The sequence below is a fragment of the Salmo trutta genome, chromosome 29, assembly GCF_901001165.1.
Source record: "Salmo trutta chromosome 29, fSalTru1.1, whole genome shotgun sequence".
Taxonomy (NCBI): Eukaryota; Metazoa; Chordata; class Actinopteri; order Salmoniformes; family Salmonidae; genus Salmo; species Salmo trutta.
Genome location: NC_042985.1, coordinates 31,491,707 through 31,510,484, shown reverse-complemented (window position 1 = coordinate 31,510,484; position 18,778 = coordinate 31,491,707). Strand labels below are relative to the sequence as shown.

Below are 18,778 nucleotides of genomic sequence, written 5' to 3'. Positions count from 1 at the left end.
CAATGTTCTCCAATTTCTCTCAGCCGTCCCATTTTGATGGGGTGAGTAAGGGGCTGAAGTTTCATGTCTTATGGCGTTCTTACTGAGCAGTGACTGGAACTCTTTGGCTGTGAATTCTGTGCCATTATCTGACCTGACACACTTTATTTTCCCATAAGGGGCCACATCAGCAATAAACTTCTCAGTAGCTTTTACAGTATCACTCTTTGCTTTTAGGAAATACACAAAAACTGCCCCTGAATAATCATCCGTAAATGCTAGAGTATATCTGAACCCATCTTTCGCCTCTGGCTCAATAGGGCCAGCCAAATCAGTGTGCACAAGCTCAAGAGCCGCTTTTGCTTTTTCATCAGGCTCTCTGTTTCTGCTCTGAACAAATTTTCCCTGAGTGCAGATTTCACAGTTGAGGGTAGATTTGTCAATCTTACCTGTGATTTTCATTCCCTCTGTCACATTTTCTAACTTTGACACATCCTCAAAATTACAGTGGCCAAGAATTTTGTGCCATGTGTGAATATCATAGCACCCATGACATCCATCATCATATTCATCACTTACAGTGTTAAGATAGTAAAGTCTATCGTACTCCTCGATGTCAAAAGTGGTACCGTTCTTGTGGATGAGCTTGTTACACCCCTGTCGAAAGTTGACTGAAGCTCCGTTGGCTGTCGCTGCTTTAACAGAGAAAATGTCCTGTGGAAACGACGGCACGTACAGCGCCTTCATCAGCGTTGTTTTTACCCGACGACCCGTGTTGTCTCTCAGGTAAACCTCCGCAGCACCTCTCCTCTCCGCGACACCATTCGTTCTTGTTCCGTCAGCCAGCTCCACGGAATGTTTTTCCGGTTTGAAAGTCTCGTCAAACTCCTTAAACTTCCCGATGTCCGTGACTATATGTGACGTTGCTCCCGTATCAACCATCAGCCCTTTCTGTTTCAGTCCACTAACCTGACAGTCACTTATTCTGAATGCAAATGTGTGGCTTTCAGCATCTGTTGCTTGTTTCACATTGTCTCTTCTTTTTCGTCTGCAATTTGCGTCAGTATGAGTGGAGCTCTTGCAAAAACTACACCACTTTCTCCGTTCTTTGCGCTCTCCAGTAACGGTACATTCCCGGGCCTTGTGCCCTTTCTGGCCACAGTTGAAGCAGGTTATCTCGGTCCCTTTATCTCTCCCTCTTGGCCAGCTAACTTTAATGTTACTTGCCTTCATCACGTTGTCGTCAGTGGAAATGGCGCTAAACTTCTCGGTGCTTTCATAGCTCCTCAACTTGGTTTTGAACTCGCCAAAAGTTGTCGGCTCGTCACTCTGCGTTATGTGGATGGCAAACGGCTTAAATGATTCGGGCAAACCTTTCAGAATCATTGCAATCAACAGCCCGTCACTTAAAGTCTCTTCAGCATTTCTCAGTGCTGTAATAGCCGTCTCAGCACGAATGATATAGTCCGTAACACTTTCGTCAGCGGCTTTCTGAAGAGAAGTTAGTTCAGTGTAGAGGCTAATCACACGTGGCTTCCCTTTACCTGCATAATGTTCCCTCAATATCTTCAACGCTTTTCTCCCATCATCTGCTGCTTCTCTCATTATCAGGGAAAGGCTTTTATCATCCAAAACCTGTATCAATTCGGCGTAGGCTTCTTCATTTTTCTCTCTGTCTTCTTCATCTTCATCCACGCTCAATATGGCGGCCTTTAGCCCAAGCAAACGCAAGTGCCCCAAAAACTTTGTCTCCCATAACTCGTAGTTTTTTTTCATCTCCGTCGAAATATAATCTATTCCATCGGCTTCCATGTTCCCTCCTGGGCCCATAACCTGTTGGTGCTGACATCTTCAGGACAGGAATACCGGTTTACTTAACGGAGGAATAAACACACATGTTCATCATTGGTGTCTTAAAACCTGTTTGGTATAGGGGGCAGTATTGAGAATTTTGGAAAAAATATGTTCCCATTTTTAACTGCCTCCTACACCAACTCAGAAGCTAGAATATGCATATTATTGTTCAGGTTTGGATAGAAAACACTCTGAATTTTCTAAAACTGTTTGAATGGTGTCTGTGAGTATAACAGAACTCCTATGGCAGGCAAAAACCTGACAAGGTTTCAAGCAGGAAGTACCCTGTCTGACAAGGAGTCGTGCGTCTTACCTCTTTTTATTGAAAAGTAAGGATCTTAGCTGTAACGTGACAATTCCCAGGGCTCCAATAGGCTCTCAGAGCCCGCGAAATAACTGAAGGTTTACGAGGGATCCTCAGGTTGAAACAGATTATCGCCTTTTGTAAGTGGATGCTGAGAGGACCTTTCAATGATGCGCGTGCATGAGTCGCTTCTGAGGAGAAATTTTATTCGGCTGTTTAGGCTCAATGCATACTCCCGGTCGGAATATTATCACTTCTCTACGACATAAATGGCATAAAAATTGGTTTTAAACAGCGGTTGACATGCTTCGAAGTACGGTAATGGAATATTTAGACATTTTTGACACGCCAATGCGCCATGCGCGACACCGCGAAGAAGCATTCTAGAACTCACGAACAAAACGTCGCTGTTTGGATATAACGATGGATTATTTGGGACCAAACCAACATTTGTTATTGAAGTAGAAGTCCTGGCAGTGTATTCTGATGAAGAACAAGCAAGGTAAGAACATTTTTCTTATAGGAAATGTGATTTTGGTGGATGCTGACCTGGGTGGGTATCTAAATAGCTAGCCCTGTAATGCCGGGCTATGTACTTAGATTATTGCAAAATGTGCTTCATCCGAAAAGCTATTTTAAAATCGGACATATCGAGTGCATAGAGGGGTAATGTATCTATAATTCTTAAAATAATTGTTATGCTTTTTGTGAACGTTTATCGTGAGTAATTTAGTAAAATCACCGGAAGTGTTCGGTGGGAATGCTAGTTCTGAACGTCACATGCTAATGTAAAAAGCTGGTTTTTGATATAAATATGAACTTGATTGAACAGACATGCATGTATTGTATAACACAATGTCCTAGGTGTGTCATCTGATGAAGATCATCAAAGGTTAGTGCTGCATTTAGATATGGTTTGGGTTTATGTGACATGATATGCTAGCTTGAAAAATGGCTGTGTGATTATTTCTGGCTGGGTACTCTGCTGACATAATCTAATGTTTTGCTTTTGTTGTAAAGCCTTTTTGAAATCGGACAGTGGGGTTAGATTAACGAGATTCTTGTCTTTAAATAGCTGTGAAATAGTCATATGTTTGAGAAATTGAAGTTATAGCATTTCTAACGATTCAAAAATCGCGCCACTGGATTGAAGTGGCTGTTACGTAGGTGGGACGAAATCGTCCCACATAGCCCAGAGAGGTTGTCTTAACCAGAACCGGGGAAAATGCACTTTATTTATTTTTCGCACATGCGCAGTCATACATCTCTCATAGGGCATGACTGTACCAGTGTAAGAACACAACTCAACAACATATTAGTCCACATGCCAACACAGTAACTGTGCTGCTAGCAACAATTTAATTACACTGTTTTGCAGATATTTACTCACACCGGCCATATTCAACGGGTGTTGAGTGCTCGTATATTCATTATTCTGCACTCTGGTACACTCAAACAGAGTGCTCTGAAATCGGAGTAGATAGCCAGAGCGAATTTACGAAAGCACCCGAATGTTCATTTCCTGAAGAATTGCATTATGGGCCCTACAGTACGAAAATAGTGTCCTCTGCGTGTATACTTCATATTTTGGCGAATTTAGTACGACATCCGGGAACTTTTGGCGTACTAACTATATCCATACTATGACCAATAAGAATACTCTATACTCAATTCACGTCACAAATAGTACGGTTAGTGCGGTTAGTATCAGAATTCGAACACAGCTATGCTGGTGTCACAACGTCAACTGAAGGTGGCGCCTCTCCTCGTTCGGGCAGCGCTCGGTGGTCGTCGTCGCCGGCCTACTAGCTGCCACCGATCCTCTGTTCATTTTCTTTTGGTTAGGTCTAGTTTAGGTTTGTACGTGTATTGTCTTAGTTCATTAGTGGGGGGGGTATTTAGTCTTTCTGTTTAGGTTTTGGTTTGTGCGTGATTGTTTTCGTCAGGTTTGTTAGGCTGGGGTTAGGTGTTTTTTTCCTCTGCCTTTGTGTTTGTAAGGCTGCGAGTTCTGCGCTGCGCCCCTACTCTGTTTTCGGGCTCGTTCCGTTATTTGTATTGTTGCCCTGCCTTACCTGTTTTTGGCAGTTGTGGATTGTGCCTATTTGACGTGTGTTCAAGGACATTAGTCTCCTGCGCCTGACTTCACCCCTCCTGCTTCCTTGTGTACCCTTGACAGCTGTATATAAGACATCTTCATGTTGCTTTTGTTCAATGCTACTCATCCAATGCTGCTTGGATAGGGTACCACAGTCATCTCCAATGCAATGAGGAGACTACTTCAGATCAGGCAGATTGTATCTATTGGAGTCTGAAACAACTCTTCTCTGATCCCCAATCTGAGACACCACATGTTAGCTGACAATGTATTGGCAATGGTAACCATTAAATTCCACACCTTAGCCCACCACACTGACCCCCTCCTGACCTCTGATGACCCTTCACACAAACAGCCTTTCAGGTGAACACAAACTAGTGAACTTCTATATGGGTAAATGACTTCAGACAAATAGCTTGGTTGTGTGTATCGGTAACAGCATAGATTTGGTGCTATATTGGTGGAAGGCACTGACAACCCTCAGGGAATTGCAGATGGTCTTTAAATGGGCAAAATGGAACAGCATTGGAAAAGTGTTCTGTTACAGTTAGAAGAAACCGTATCACTCATCCATTTTTAATGCACAGCAATGGCAGCAGATTTGAGTGGTAACTGAGAGAAGTCTCCGGGGATAATAACTCCAGAATATTTCTACAACTTCATTTAATTTTGCTTTGTTTCAAACAAATTATATCACACATTTTATTAATCATAGTAGGCTAGTTCTAAATTAACTACTGCATGTATCTCTAAATAACATAGCATGCAATGTTAAAAGGTATGGTTTACTTTATCCTCAGTGTAACATCTAAGAAGAATACTTTATTGCCCATGTTTACAGAAAACAGAAATGTGTCTTGTTTTACGTTTCAATTGTCAGGAGATGGCATCTAGGTCTAGGATTGCTCCCCACCAGATTTTCCCTTTGGGCCTGGGATTCAAACCTGCAACCCTTGAGGTTGCTGCTGCCTGAAAAATGCTACCTGCCTAAACCGAACCAGAGACCATTAGATCTTCAGTCTAACGCCCTACTGCGCCAAGGATATCGCTCATTAGACAAGGTTTTGCCACCAGGTATTAACAAGTGTGGCGAATTCGCGGGGTATTTTCTACCAAGAATGGACATACTCGCCGATGCCGACCCTGTATCGAATCCCGACACTGCTGCTGTATTTAGACTTGAATCTTTGTTTTTATGCTTTCTTTTCCTACTGTGAAAATCTGACAGTAGAAAAGCATTGGGCTTCTTCTGACAATTCTCGCGACTCTTACCCCGTAAATCTGTCATCATCATCCATAACTTTTTAAATATGAAAGCCTGTTTATTTTCGTCAAACTGCTCTCCCTCGTCAAGATTCAAACTTGTTAAAGGGTAAATGTGTTAAGCCTAAACACCACAGGAGTTCAATCTTGTTTATCTCAATTAAGAGAAAGGGCTTAATCTATACATTTAAGATCATTTCACACCGAAACTTAATGTTAGCGAGATTGTTTTGAATGTAAATCAAGGAAGTAATTGAAGCTGTGACAATGACAAATATACTCAAATTGTTTGAAATCGGTGCACATAGCACACAAAAATATGAACGCAACATGTCAAATATTGGTCCCATGTTTCATGAGCAGAAATAAAACCCAGAATGTCCATATGCACAAAAAGTGTATTTCTCTCACATTTTGTGCACAAATTTGTTTACATTCCTGTTTGTGAGCATTTCTCCTTTGCCAAGATAATCCATCCACTTGACAAGTGTGGCATATCAAGAAGCTGATTAAACAGCATGATAATTACACCTTGTGCAGTGCACCTTGTGCTGGGGACAATAAAAAAGCCACTCTAAAATGTGCAGTTTTGTCACACAACACAATACCACAGATGTCTCAAGTTTAGGGAGCATGCTATTGGCATGCTGACTGCAGTAATGTCCACCAGAGCTGTCGATAATTAAATGTTAATTTCTCTACCATAAGCTGCCTCCAACGTCGTTCTAGAGAATTTGGCAGTACGTCCAACCGGCCTCACAACTGCAGACCATGTGTAACCACGACAGCCCAAGACCCCCACATCTGGGTTCTTCACCTGCGGGATCGTCTGAGACCAGCCACCCGTACAGCTTATGAAAACATGAGTTTCCACAACCAAAGAAATTCCACACAAACTGTCAGAAACCATCTCAGGGAAGCTCATCTTTGTGCTTATCGTCCTCCCCAGGGTCTTGACCTGACTGCATCTAGGCATTGTAACCGACTTCAGTGGGCAAATGCTCACCTTCGATACACAGCGTCGTGTGGGCAAGGGGTTTGCTGATGTCAACGTTGTGAACAGAGTGCCCCATAGTGGCGGTGGGGGTTATGGTATGGGCAGGCATAAACTATGGACAACAAACACAATTGCATTTTCTTGATGATAATTTGAATGCATAGAGATAACGTAACAAGATCCTGAGGCCTATTGTCGTGCCATTCATCTGCCGCCATCACCTCATGTTTCAGCATGATAATTCAGGGTCCCATGTCGCAAGAATCTGTACACCATTCCTGGAAGCTGAAAATGGCCCAGGTCTTCCATGGCCTGCATACTCACCAGACATCACCCATTGAGCATGTTTGGGATGCTCTGGATCAACATGTACGACAACGTGTTACAGTTCCCGCCAATATCCAGTAACTTCACACAGCCATTAAAGAGGAGTGGGACAACATTCCACAGGCCATAGCCTGATCAACTCTATGCGAAGGAGATGTGTCGCGCTGCACCCCAGATACTGACTGGTTTTCAGATCAATGCTCCTACCTTAGGGCCTAATGAATTTATTTAAATGGACTGATTTCCATATATGAACTGTAACTCAGTAAAATCTTAGAAATTGTTGCATGTTGCGTTTATATTATTATTCAGTGTAGTTTATACAATGGAGCATTCAAAGACTGACATTAATAGATCAAAATGTAATTAGAGCATTCAGATAAGGGCTTTTGTGAGTGAATTAAGAGGAAGGAGAGAATACTGTTGAGTAATAAATACATGAAAAATTATACTGTATAAGCTTCAAAAATAGTAATACAGTTAAAAAACACCACAGAGGTGCAAACAAATTGAACACAAATAATTGCAATGATATATAATTAACTGAAAATGGGGAGGTCCTGATCGCTGGCTCCATCAGATTGCCCAGCCCATAAGGAGGACTGGGGGCTGACTGAGGGAAAGCCGAGTATAGTCATGGAGGATGGACAGAGGCCCAACCAGGCACACTTGTGGAGATCACAGACAGCAACATGGTCTCAGAGCATTTCATATTATTCTGTACGTAAATCTGGTACTTCTATTTGGTATTCTTTTTTGGATGTATATCATCCATTTCAAATGATATGTTACGAATTACAATTCATACAACAGTTACAAATGTTAGCTAGCTGGCTAGGAATTAAAGTTAGGAAAGTTAGGGTTAGGAATTAAAGTTAGGGTTAAGGTTAGGAGTTAGGCTGAAGGTTTAAGGTAAGGGTTAGATTAAAGGGCTATCTTAGGTTTAGGGTAAGTAGCTAAAAAGTAGTAAGAAGTTACGTGATGAGTAGTAACAAGTTACGTCCGTGATGAGATTCAAACACGCAACTTTTGGATTGGTAGAAGTTCATAACCTTATGTCTATGTAACCATACTAAATATAACATACTCATTTGTGTTTCCCTGATTTATGTTTACCATGTTACGTCTGGTCTATGAGACCAGTCTGCAGACAGACGCCCAGCCCGACACAGGTGTCGAGGGCACGGACAGAGGCCCAGCAGGGCACAGGTGTTGAGGGCACGTACAACGGATAAAGGCTGGTGTCTTTCAGGACAAGGCTCCCATCTGGCAACTTTTTGAATCATGTCTGCTATTTGTAATTATGACTATAACATGTAACATTTAATCACAGTGAGCAGATCGGATGTATAGATGGAACATTAAATGAATAGTGTTTAACCTTTAGCTAACATCTCAACTTGCTCAGCACATTAGAACGCACACACACAAGCATAAGCAAGTGCATGTTTATTCAATATCAACAGCTAGCTAGCTGTAGCGTTTGTGAAGTAATTTCAAAGTATCTAATTGTAGCTAGCTGGGTGTGACAAAACATAGGCCTACTATAAAATCACACGATGATTTCAGCTTAGTATGGAAATATTGGGGCTGACAGACTATTTTGATGATAACGTGACAAACTATTCCGATCATCTGTCAAGGAGAGCAGGAAATGTGGAAACAATGTGGAAACAAATTCGCTTGAAGGAAATGAGACTCCTTCACTCAAGCATCATTATGCAAATGACATTTAGGCTACAAGGGATTAATCACAAATTAAATGTGTAAAGTAGTAAAAATACATGTAGCTAGTTTTGCTAGACATTTTATAGATAAAAGGATAAGTAGCATATTGTTTTAAAATATGAGTGCTTTTCTCCTCCCAGTAAAAAACAGCTGATTCAAAGGGGGTATAGTGGATCTCAAAACTCTTCCGCGAAGGACTCAGGTAGGATACTCTTGTGCTTCCTTTCTGGGAGGAGGCTATGCTCAAGTCCTGGGTCCTCTCTTCTGTGTCCTCTCTCGCCTTCTTTTGAAAAAGGTAAAATTACGTTTACAGTGTTGGATCCCAAAATAAATGTGTAAAGTCATTAAAACAAATTGAGTCAGACGTGAAAGACAAATTGGAATTCGTAACATATCATACGTTTAGCAAAATCTTAACATATTGTACATTTTGCTAATTTGTAATGTATAGTACGTTTTGGAAATTCTTAACGTCATACAAATTGTAATTCATATCATATGAAATGTATGATGGACATTCCTAAATAATACATACTATATGAAATGTAACATCATATTAAATGGAGTATCTTTGATATACATACGGAATAATATGAAATGCTCTGAGTACAGGTTGGGTCATGGAGAAAGGATGGAGGAGTTGAGGAGAGTTTGGGCTTTTGTCCAACCCATAATCTCCCGACCAATGTTTCAAACCAGCAGCCCTACATTTTCAGGCCAAATTTAGAAGTCTCGCAAAATGAACACCTGCCCAAACCCTTTTTCAAACTGCTAGAAGACAATGCTTCCACCTGCTGGTTCCATGACAAACTCACACGTGCTTTTAGTTCGAATTTTATTTGGCTAACCTTTTACTGACTATATGTACGAAAAGGTGCCTCAGTTGAGCTGGAGTCTTCTTGCTAACAGACACAGGCTCTCAATATTTAATGGAAGTTCTAGAATTGCTCAGATAAAATTACCTGTTATTTCATCCATTGTCCATGAGAAGGTGGTATTTACCCTTCAGGATGATGCAATATTAATGTGGTCTTACTCAACCATTCTATTAGTTATAGTTGATATATTATATAAATTATAGTATTGCTTACAAACACCATTTTAACACATTCTTAGAAAACAAAGTTATCCTTTTATTTTGTCTAATCATAACTGTATGTAGGTATCATTTCTATTGCATAAAGGCTTTTATATCATATTTTTAATTGGTGTTTTTCCTTCGCTGAATTGTCCACATGTAAAACACATAGCAGAGGATGGTTTCGATCCATCGACCTCTGGGTTATGGGCCCAGCACGCTTCCGCTGCGCCACTCTGCTGTCTGGTAAGAGGTGGAGGGGATGTAGTATTTGAAATGTAGCTTTTGATCATGTCGGATGAGTTTATGGTGTACACAGCGAAGATCTTATCGGCTCCTTGAAGAGAATTTGAAAATAACAATACTCCTTCCACTGCCATAGTAAAATAAGTATAGATAAATCTAATGACAAAATGTATATCATTAAACTAACTTATTCATTTTCTGTCTAAAATAAAAAAATGTTTTTAAATCAAGTCATTTATTTTATTTACAACCACATGAAAGTGAGAAAAAAAACGACTCAAATGATGATTCACATATTTTATTGTATTTAAAAAATATGAAATAAAGCATCTGATGGAAATCCAACGGCACAAGTATTATACTATCACCCACTGCCCCCATTTTTTTTTACAGGTTATATATAAACTAAGGCCTTTCTCATTCAGTGTCAGGGCCACTTCCCCAGTCTTTGGGCTTATATGTAATTGCGTACTTTGAGATCACATCATTTACTAGAGATGTATGCATTTTCTTAGTTCTCTTTGCAAATGCCATTAATATCAGGTATATTTTCAATGACATAAGACATGACCCAGTATTTTATTGCTTTACCTGTATAATAAAGGATAGAATGCTTGTCTATTATAGTGTAAAACTGAAGATGTCAGGAATCTAGTGAAGATATAACTATAGTGTGTGTTTAGTATTTCTGCCTACATCATGGACTCAAACATGATACAATGGATTTCTGTTAGATGAAAATAATACAATGGCAGCATAGGTGATACATTTGCCATTTACTCAACATAAACAGAACAACCAGTCCAGTTAGCATGTCAGGAGACAAACATTAAGCCTACTCCTGGACTAAGGAGAATTTTCTATTGGTCCATCAGGAAGATCAGCCTGTCCTTGCATTGGATATCAGTCACTTTAAGATATATGTAAAACAAAACCCAATGATTGCCCAAGTTAAACAACCCATACAACTCAAAGTTTCGTAACAGAATGACGACAAAAAAAGTACAAACCGTCCTTCTGTTACCAAACTTTGCATCTGCACTGATCTTCAAGTAAATTTGTTTTTGTAAAATTTTCTGTGGAAATTGTTAAAAGTAATCCTTGTGCATAGAGTTGTACATAGACCTGTCATGGAGAGAGAGAGAGAGAGAGAGAGGTGGGAAGAGAGTGAATGACAGAGAGCGAGAGAAACAGAAAGAGAAAGTGTTAAGAGAATTATGTTCTCAATGTTAACTTCAATTAAAATACTCCGTCTGCAACTCAGAGTTCACGAGGGCGCTCTGAAGTCCATTGTACAAAGACATCTATTATATACTAAGCTCCTTATTTACGCACACACATACACGCAAACATTAAGGAGAGTTAGTTATCTTCTCCCCCAGAACCCTCAACACTGTAGATCATTACCCAGCCGACAGTTTCATTCCTCTGAGATTAGGGAAACCTTGAGGGGTCCTCCCTCTCATATCTTAAACCCTCAGAGTTCAAGCTAGGGCAGGTCAACCACAGTTGAATGATTCTTGGTGTTTACTTAAACACACAGACCAACATTCCTCTCTTCCCCATTCCAACCTAGTTAGATTTATGCTGAACATTTTAGTTACTCATTATACAGGCTACATAAACCATATCACTAATAATTAGGTTTCAGGGTAGAATTATTTAATCATTCTCTTTAAACATAGAAATTCTTCTATCAGAAAGACAGCAGTGCAAATGTACTTAGACTTCAGTATTTCAACAACTCTTGTCTTCTTCTTTGGCAATGTGGCAACTTGTTTGGCAATGGAGGCTGTTGACTTGACAAATTGAGGAGGATGGGAGACCCACGGTGATGACAAAGTGTTTCAAAAATCATCAAAGACTAATTATTTTAAGCTAAAGCATTTAATAAAGACATTTATAGTACAAAATTATGGGGAATGGGAATGAGACGGCTACTTACACAGTGTTGGAAAGGGATCACAGCAGTGATTGAATGAGGCATGAGTTGAGGTGTTCACAGGATTGACCAGTGCAGGACAGGATTTGACTGGGAAGACAAAAAACAATAACACAACACACTACACAGTTAGACAAAAGAGCTGAGAATGAGTTAGTCCAAGCAAGGAGTAAAATCATTGATGTGTAATAATGTGATTGTGTTTGTGATTGACTCTACATACAGTAACGAGAGAAAATTGATAGGGGTACTCACAGTGCTTGGAGGGGAAATATTCAATGTGCCAGTGGATGAGTGGGCACATGAGACGAGGCTTCAGATCATGTCAGGAGAAAGTTGACAATGGTAGTGGAGTGGAGTAGTCATCACCTCTTAAATCAGGGAACAGGAGGGGACTTAGCTGGAAATACAAATAGCAGATACATTCCATTACAGCTGCACCATCTTAGGTTGGGACAACGAGTTTCTCTATGAACTTAAACTCAGACATCTCAAAATTCATAAAGTCAAACACAGACTGCGCATCTCGCCCACTTGACACATCAAAGTGGCCCAAGAAACGTTCCTGAATAAAGACCTGATCATCCACATACCTGACAATAACGGACAACTGCAAGCAGACTAGTGGCACCATAGGTCCCAGAGTGGTGGGGCAATTTTTAGCCCCTGGGGCCTGGAGTTTTTCCTTATATGTTAACCTAACTAGGAAAACTCTGGACCCTATAAGGAATGACAGTGATTAATCAGTTGTAAAAAGGTTTTATATGGGCTATGATGGGACCAGTTTATCCTAATCAGGTCACATGGTTTTAAAAAAACTCCTGAAAAAAAACTCCTGGCTCTGAGGAGAATGAAAACCCAGTCCAACTGTAGCTACCTTATATTTCTTAATATAAATTATATTTAGACTAGATTAGGAGGGGGATTTCCTCTACCCAGACAACAACTGATAGATAATAGAATTTACAGTGCTGAGCTTGCTTTATGCATGTTTGCATAAAAAATGCACTCACATCTGTCATCACTATTACGTTAATTGATTAATTCCCGTTAATAATTTTGGATTAAAAACTTATAGGCAGCCTAGCCAGCCCAATTTTGAATATAAACTAAATTTGATCACATTCACATTTTCTCCTGACACACAAATGGACTATAAATACATAACGTTACCAATTAGTTTACCCTGACCAGATGGACAGGGCGCATTCGCTGAATGCAGCTGCTTTTATTCGTAGCCTACAGATGACCAGACTGAAAAATAGTCTCGTTTTCATCCCATAAAGCATGTCAGATTTCTAATGATACGGTGTAGGCTAGGCTGCTGCAACACTTCATGAGTTTTTGCTTGTGTCTGATTACGTGTTATCTATCATCTTTGCTAAATAAAACGGAGGAAAGTGGAAAGCCTACTTGAGCGCACGCGAACCTCTCTCTTTAATCTAACGTTGTTTTTTTGCCCTCTTTCATGGTATTGAATTGGTAGTTTACAGTCTTGTCACGTCGCTGCAACTCCCGTACAGACTCGAGATACGAAGGTCGAGAGCCGTGCATCCTCCGAAACACAACCCAGCCAAGCCGCACTGCTTCTTGACACAATGCGCTCTTAACCCGGAAGCCAGCCGCACCAATGTGTTGGAGGAAACACCATACACCTGGGGACCGTGTCAGCGTTAATTGCGCCCGGCCCGCCAAAGGAGTCACTAGTGCGCGATGGAACAAGAATATTCCTGCTGGCCCTCCTCTAACCAGAACGACGTGGGGCCAATTGTGCACCGCCCACGGGTCTCCCGGTTGCAGCCAGCTTCGACAGAGCCTGGACTCCAACCAGGATGTCTAGTGGCACAACTGCAATGCAGTGCCTTAGACTAATGCGCCACTCGGGAGGCTCTTTAACATCTATGTGATCGGTGTCCCGCCCGCAGGACGCTTGAGCTAACGTAGGCTAATGTGATTTCCCAGGACATAGACATATCTGATATGGCCAGAAAGCTTAAATTCTTGTTCATCTAACTGCACTGTCCAATTTACAGTAGCTATTACAGTGAAATAATACATGCTATTGTTTGAGGAGAGTGCACAATTATGAACTTGAAAATGTATTAATAAACCAATTAGGCACATTTGGGCAGTCTTGATACAACATTTTGAACAGATATGCAATGGTTCATTGGATCAGTCTAAAACTTTGCACATACACCGCAGCCATCTAGTGGCCAGAATCTAAATTCAGCAATAGAGGTGGCTTGATGAGAGGCTCCCTGTTAACCAGCTATACTTTGGATACCAGTTGGTATTGAACACCCTCACCTTTTCATCCTTCTTCATGAAACTTATCTCAGGCAGAGGTCGATCCTCACTTTTAATTCGCACCTTTTCCGTGTACCCCAGAGAATGAAAGGGGTTCTTCAACAAAAAGTCCACAACATTTTTGGCAGCATTGGCCATTCTATCATTCTGGCAGAGAAAACTGCACACTCGCGCTGGTACCTAGCTAGCTACTGAAGTTAGCAGGGCAAATGTAAATAAATTGCACTAACTGGACACAAAAAGAAAGTTCTTAAACCAAGAAAACAATGTATAATATACCTCCTCTATCTCCAGTAATTTGAAAAAAACAAATTTGAATTTAATAATATCCCCAAAATGCTCAAATATCACTCTTAATCTCTTTCCAACAATGTCACCAAGCTTCTCAATAGATAGAACCCCCCATAATGATCTGTGGCATGATTGGATGGACAACATGTCAGTTCATACTGAAAAAGCTTTGATTGGTAGGAGGACGTTCTCCGGAAGTGGTCATAATTACCATGTATGTATATGGAAGGGGGTGAGGCCTATGAGCCTCCTAGGTTTTGTATTGAAGTCAATGTAGCCAGAGGAGGACGGAAGCTAGCTGTCCTCCGGCTACACCATGGTGCTACCCCAATTACTGTTGGCCTTCATTGCAAAGCAGTCTATTTTAATCTATTATTTGGTGACCTATGAATATATTTAGTATAGTTTTATCTAAAAATGATTTTTATGTTTCACTATTTAAAATAAAAGAAACTTCACTGAGGAGGATGGTCCTCACCTTCCTCCACTGAGGAGCCTCCACTGCTATAGATCAATGCTAGCTCAACGGGTACACTATTATTCAACCATGGCTTTTAATTGGACATTACTTCGGGGAAACATATTTTATAATTTTATCCCTTTGAAGCAAAGTGCCTTTAAAGAAATGGATGTCATGTGATTGAATATGCAGATATTCTGCACAGTTTTGTTTAAATCCAACATGAATAATTACTGCGCTATCAAAAAGTGGATGTCTATAATTAACCGCTTAAGGATGCACCCCTTTTTTTCAATTTTCTTGTTACTTACAACCTCATGCTAATCGCATTAGCCTACGTTAGCTCAACCGTCCTATGCTCAAGAAGCCATTGGAACATATTGATTGTAACAGGCCTGGAATGTGTATGGTATATTCAAACATATTTTCACAGCTCTGACCAATGGGTTTTGGGGAGACCCCACTGAGACAGGAGCAGTGTGGATCCTGGAAGGTAAATGGCCTAGCAATATTGCACGGATTCTGTACAGTGTAGCAATGTACACTTTTACATTTGCATTTTACTATCAGACCAACATTGGTGTTCAAGACAATAATTAACATAAAACTGGACTCTTATGGGGCAGCAACCAATTCCACCACAAGGATAGACTTATCCAACAATACTCACGTCATAATATTTCACTTTTTGCACTTCTCCTAGTGGGCACTAAACCAAACAGGTCATACATTTAGGCAACACATGGGCATTTTTCACAATACTGTGCATGGGTATAAACATGATGACTTGGAGTAACACTGACTGAAGAACACGGCTTTGAATGACTATTGACATGTGCCCGGTCTATTTTGAGACTGGGGTGCCCTCTTGTGTTTGAGACAGTGTATTACACATAGGCCCTAAAATCCTGCAAACAACTGTTTGATGCCAGCAGTACAGTACCAATGGGTACTTTGAAAAAGGTGCTAAAACCACAAACATATCTCCAATAAACATGTTTCTTATTATTTGTACACCATTTGAAACAGAAACATTTTCCAAAAATATATTGTATCTTGTTTGGTGCTTCATAAAAATATCAGCAGAGTAACAGCAGTGTGAAGAATAAATGCAGTACTATAATTCTGTTTCTTAACTATGAAATAAGAACAATCTATAGTTCAATTATGTAGAAAAATGTGACAAGTGCAAGTATTTACAAGAACTCTGAATACAAAAAGGCGATATTTGAAAGTTTGTTTTGATTCGCGTTGCAAATGTTAGTGTGTTGTTGTCATGATGGGGATATAAGGATGACCTCACTCTCTGTGTTTAACTGGTCATGTCTAGACTGTCACCTAGTGGTACGATTATCACACTGAGAATGAGGTCAAGACATTCAACTGTAGTCTCTCTTAATCAAAAAGCCATCAAATGATGCACTTGAGAATAAACTTTAACAGAACTAATCTGTGCCACTTTTACCAGAACATGTGTAATGTGATGGCTTTTTCCTGGAGTTTGAAAACGTTTAATTTGAACAGTGAAAAGTATAGTCAAAGAAAATACCTTAAATCCTTATTTTTGGGAACCTTCATGCTTTCTGGTCAATAATAAAAATGGCCATGCTGTACTCATTGGTTTGCATTGCAGTGGTTTTGAATTGCAACATTTATTGGCGGCCAAGCTCCCCTCCTCCCCAGTATACAGGAAGTGAAGAGGCTGCTGCTGCTGGCTGAGACAATATGATTATTGACAAAAGAACAGATGACACAGAGCCCAGACCCCAACCCTTATCCTCACCACAAACGTGTCGTAGGAGAACTTGTGCCGGTGGAGGAGGTGCTGGAGGAAGTTGGAGCTCTTGTAGCTGGGGTCCCCCCAAGGCATGGCTGAACATACAGGACACACCTGGAAGCATACCAACCAATCAACAACCCTGTCAGTACACCAAACCAGAATGCGGTAGAATCTCTGTTGGTTTAGGATACACTTTCATGCAGTGACGTCAACGTTGCATAACACTTCATATCAGCACATAAATGCTTGAAGAAATTCAGACTAGAACAGTGTCCAAGTTCAGACTAGGACAGTGTACTCAGTTCAGACTAGGACAGTGTACTTAGTTCAGACTAGGACAGTGTACTCAGTTCAGACTAGGACAGTGTACTCAGTTCAGACTAGGACAGTGTACTCAGTTCAGACTAGGACAGTGTACTTAGTTCAGACTAGGACAGTGTACTTAGTTCAGACTAGGACAGTGTACTTAGTTCAGACTAGGACAGTGTACTCAGTTCAGACTAGGACAGTGTACTTAGTTCAGACTAGGACAGTGTACTTAGTTCAGGGTATAACATAGCAGACTGACCACTTTGTTGGGATCGTTGCGGTGGTTCTCCATACAGTGTTTGACCAGCTCCTGTTGATCCAGATTGCGGGCTCCACAGAATGGGCATGAAAAGGTGGAGCGGTTTGGAATATTGCTGCAGGCAGGGAGAAAACACACGTTTCGTAGGAGCCATAATGGAAACAACATGGGTATGCATACAAACATTGCCAGACACACACTGATGGTGTGTTGTTGTGTGTGTGAATATAGCTCCAAAGTCTTAGGCCCAGTTTCCAGACACTAGCAGGATTCAATCATGTCCAGCAACACACCTAGAAGGACAGCTGGTCAGTGTGGACATGAGGGTCAGAAAGCAATGTGCTGCAGTGACATCTACACTAGCTGACCGAAACACCTCTTCTGCAACGCAATGCCATCATGCCAATGATGTAATTATATTGCAGAGTAATTCGGCCATTTACTCTCAATAAGTTATAGCCTACCTGCGTTGAAGGGGTAGGCTAACTAGCATAGTTTAACACCAATTGGCCCAGAGCCCCCCACCCCTTTACACCACTACTACTCTGTTGTCATCTATGCATAGTCACTTTAATAACTCTACATACATGTACATATTACCTCAACTAACCAGTGCCCCCGTAAATTGACTCTGTATCAGTACCCCCGTATGTAGTCTCGCTATTGTTATTTTACTGCTGCTCTTTAATTACTTGTTACTTTAATCTCTTATTCTTATCCATATTCTTTTGAAACTGCATTGTTGGTTAGGGGCTCATAAGTAAGCATTTCTCTGTAGGGTCTACACCTGTTGTATTCGGCATATGTGACTCATGAAATTTGATTTGATTTTGTCTGCCCCAATATTTCCATACTTGGCAAAAATCATCGTGTGATTTTATAGTAGGCCTATGTTTTGTCACACCCAGCTAGCTAACATTAGATACTTAAAAATTACTTCACAAACGCTACAGCTAGCTAGCTGTTGATATTGAATACACATGCACTTGCTTATGCTTCTGTGTGCGTTCTAATGTGCTGAGCAAGTTTAGATGTTAGCTAAAGGTTTTACACTATTCATTTAATGTTCCATCTATACATCCGATCTGTTCACTGTGATGAAATGTTACATCTTATAGCCGTAATTACAAACTTTCGCCCTTATTTCAATAGCAGAAATTAATCGGCCCTGTCCGTGCACAGCTGGGCCTCTTTGTCCGTGCTCTCGACATCTGTGCCCAGCTGGGCGTCTGTCTGCAGACTGGTCTCATAGACCAGACATAACATGGTAAACATTAATCGAACTCTCGCAAAACAAGTTCCTGCCGAAACCCGGGATCGAACCAGGGACCTTTAGATCTTCAGTCTAACGCTCTCCCAACTGAGCTATTTCGGCGGCCCTGATTGAGTTGCCCTAAAACTATTCTAACGTGTGTGGTTGGCTGTCTGGTTTATTCAGTTGATTTTAGGATCATGAATATTTTCTATTCATCTTTCTCCAACAGCGAGTGACAAATGCCCCCACATGGATGGAATAATCACGCACACGTTCTTTGTCAAACTGCTAGAAAAACAAT

The 18,778-nt window shown here is 40.7% G+C and overlaps 1 long non-coding RNA gene and 2 other non-coding genes across 3 annotated transcripts; all 3 read right to left on the bottom strand.

Annotated features, from left to right (window-relative positions):
* Positions 1–9,794: 9,794 nt before the first annotated feature.
* trnam-cau (transfer RNA methionine (anticodon CAU)) lies at positions 9,795–9,866 on the bottom strand. Its single transcript has one exon. It is a non-coding gene; the product is annotated as a tRNA-Met (tRNA).
* Positions 9,867–10,153: 287 nt separating this feature from the next.
* Positions 10,154–11,865, bottom strand: LOC115167394 (uncharacterized). Its single transcript, XR_003870486.1, has 2 exons — positions 11,817–11,865; positions 10,154–10,996 (listed from the first exon to the last, which is right to left on the bottom strand). It is a non-coding gene; the product is annotated as an uncharacterized LOC115167394 (long non-coding RNA).
* Positions 11,866–18,524: 6,659 nt separating this feature from the next.
* On the bottom strand, positions 18,525–18,597 carry trnaf-gaa (transfer RNA phenylalanine (anticodon GAA)). The gene has a single exon. It is a non-coding gene; the product is annotated as a tRNA-Phe (tRNA).
* Between the last annotated feature and the right edge of the window lie 181 nt (positions 18,598–18,778).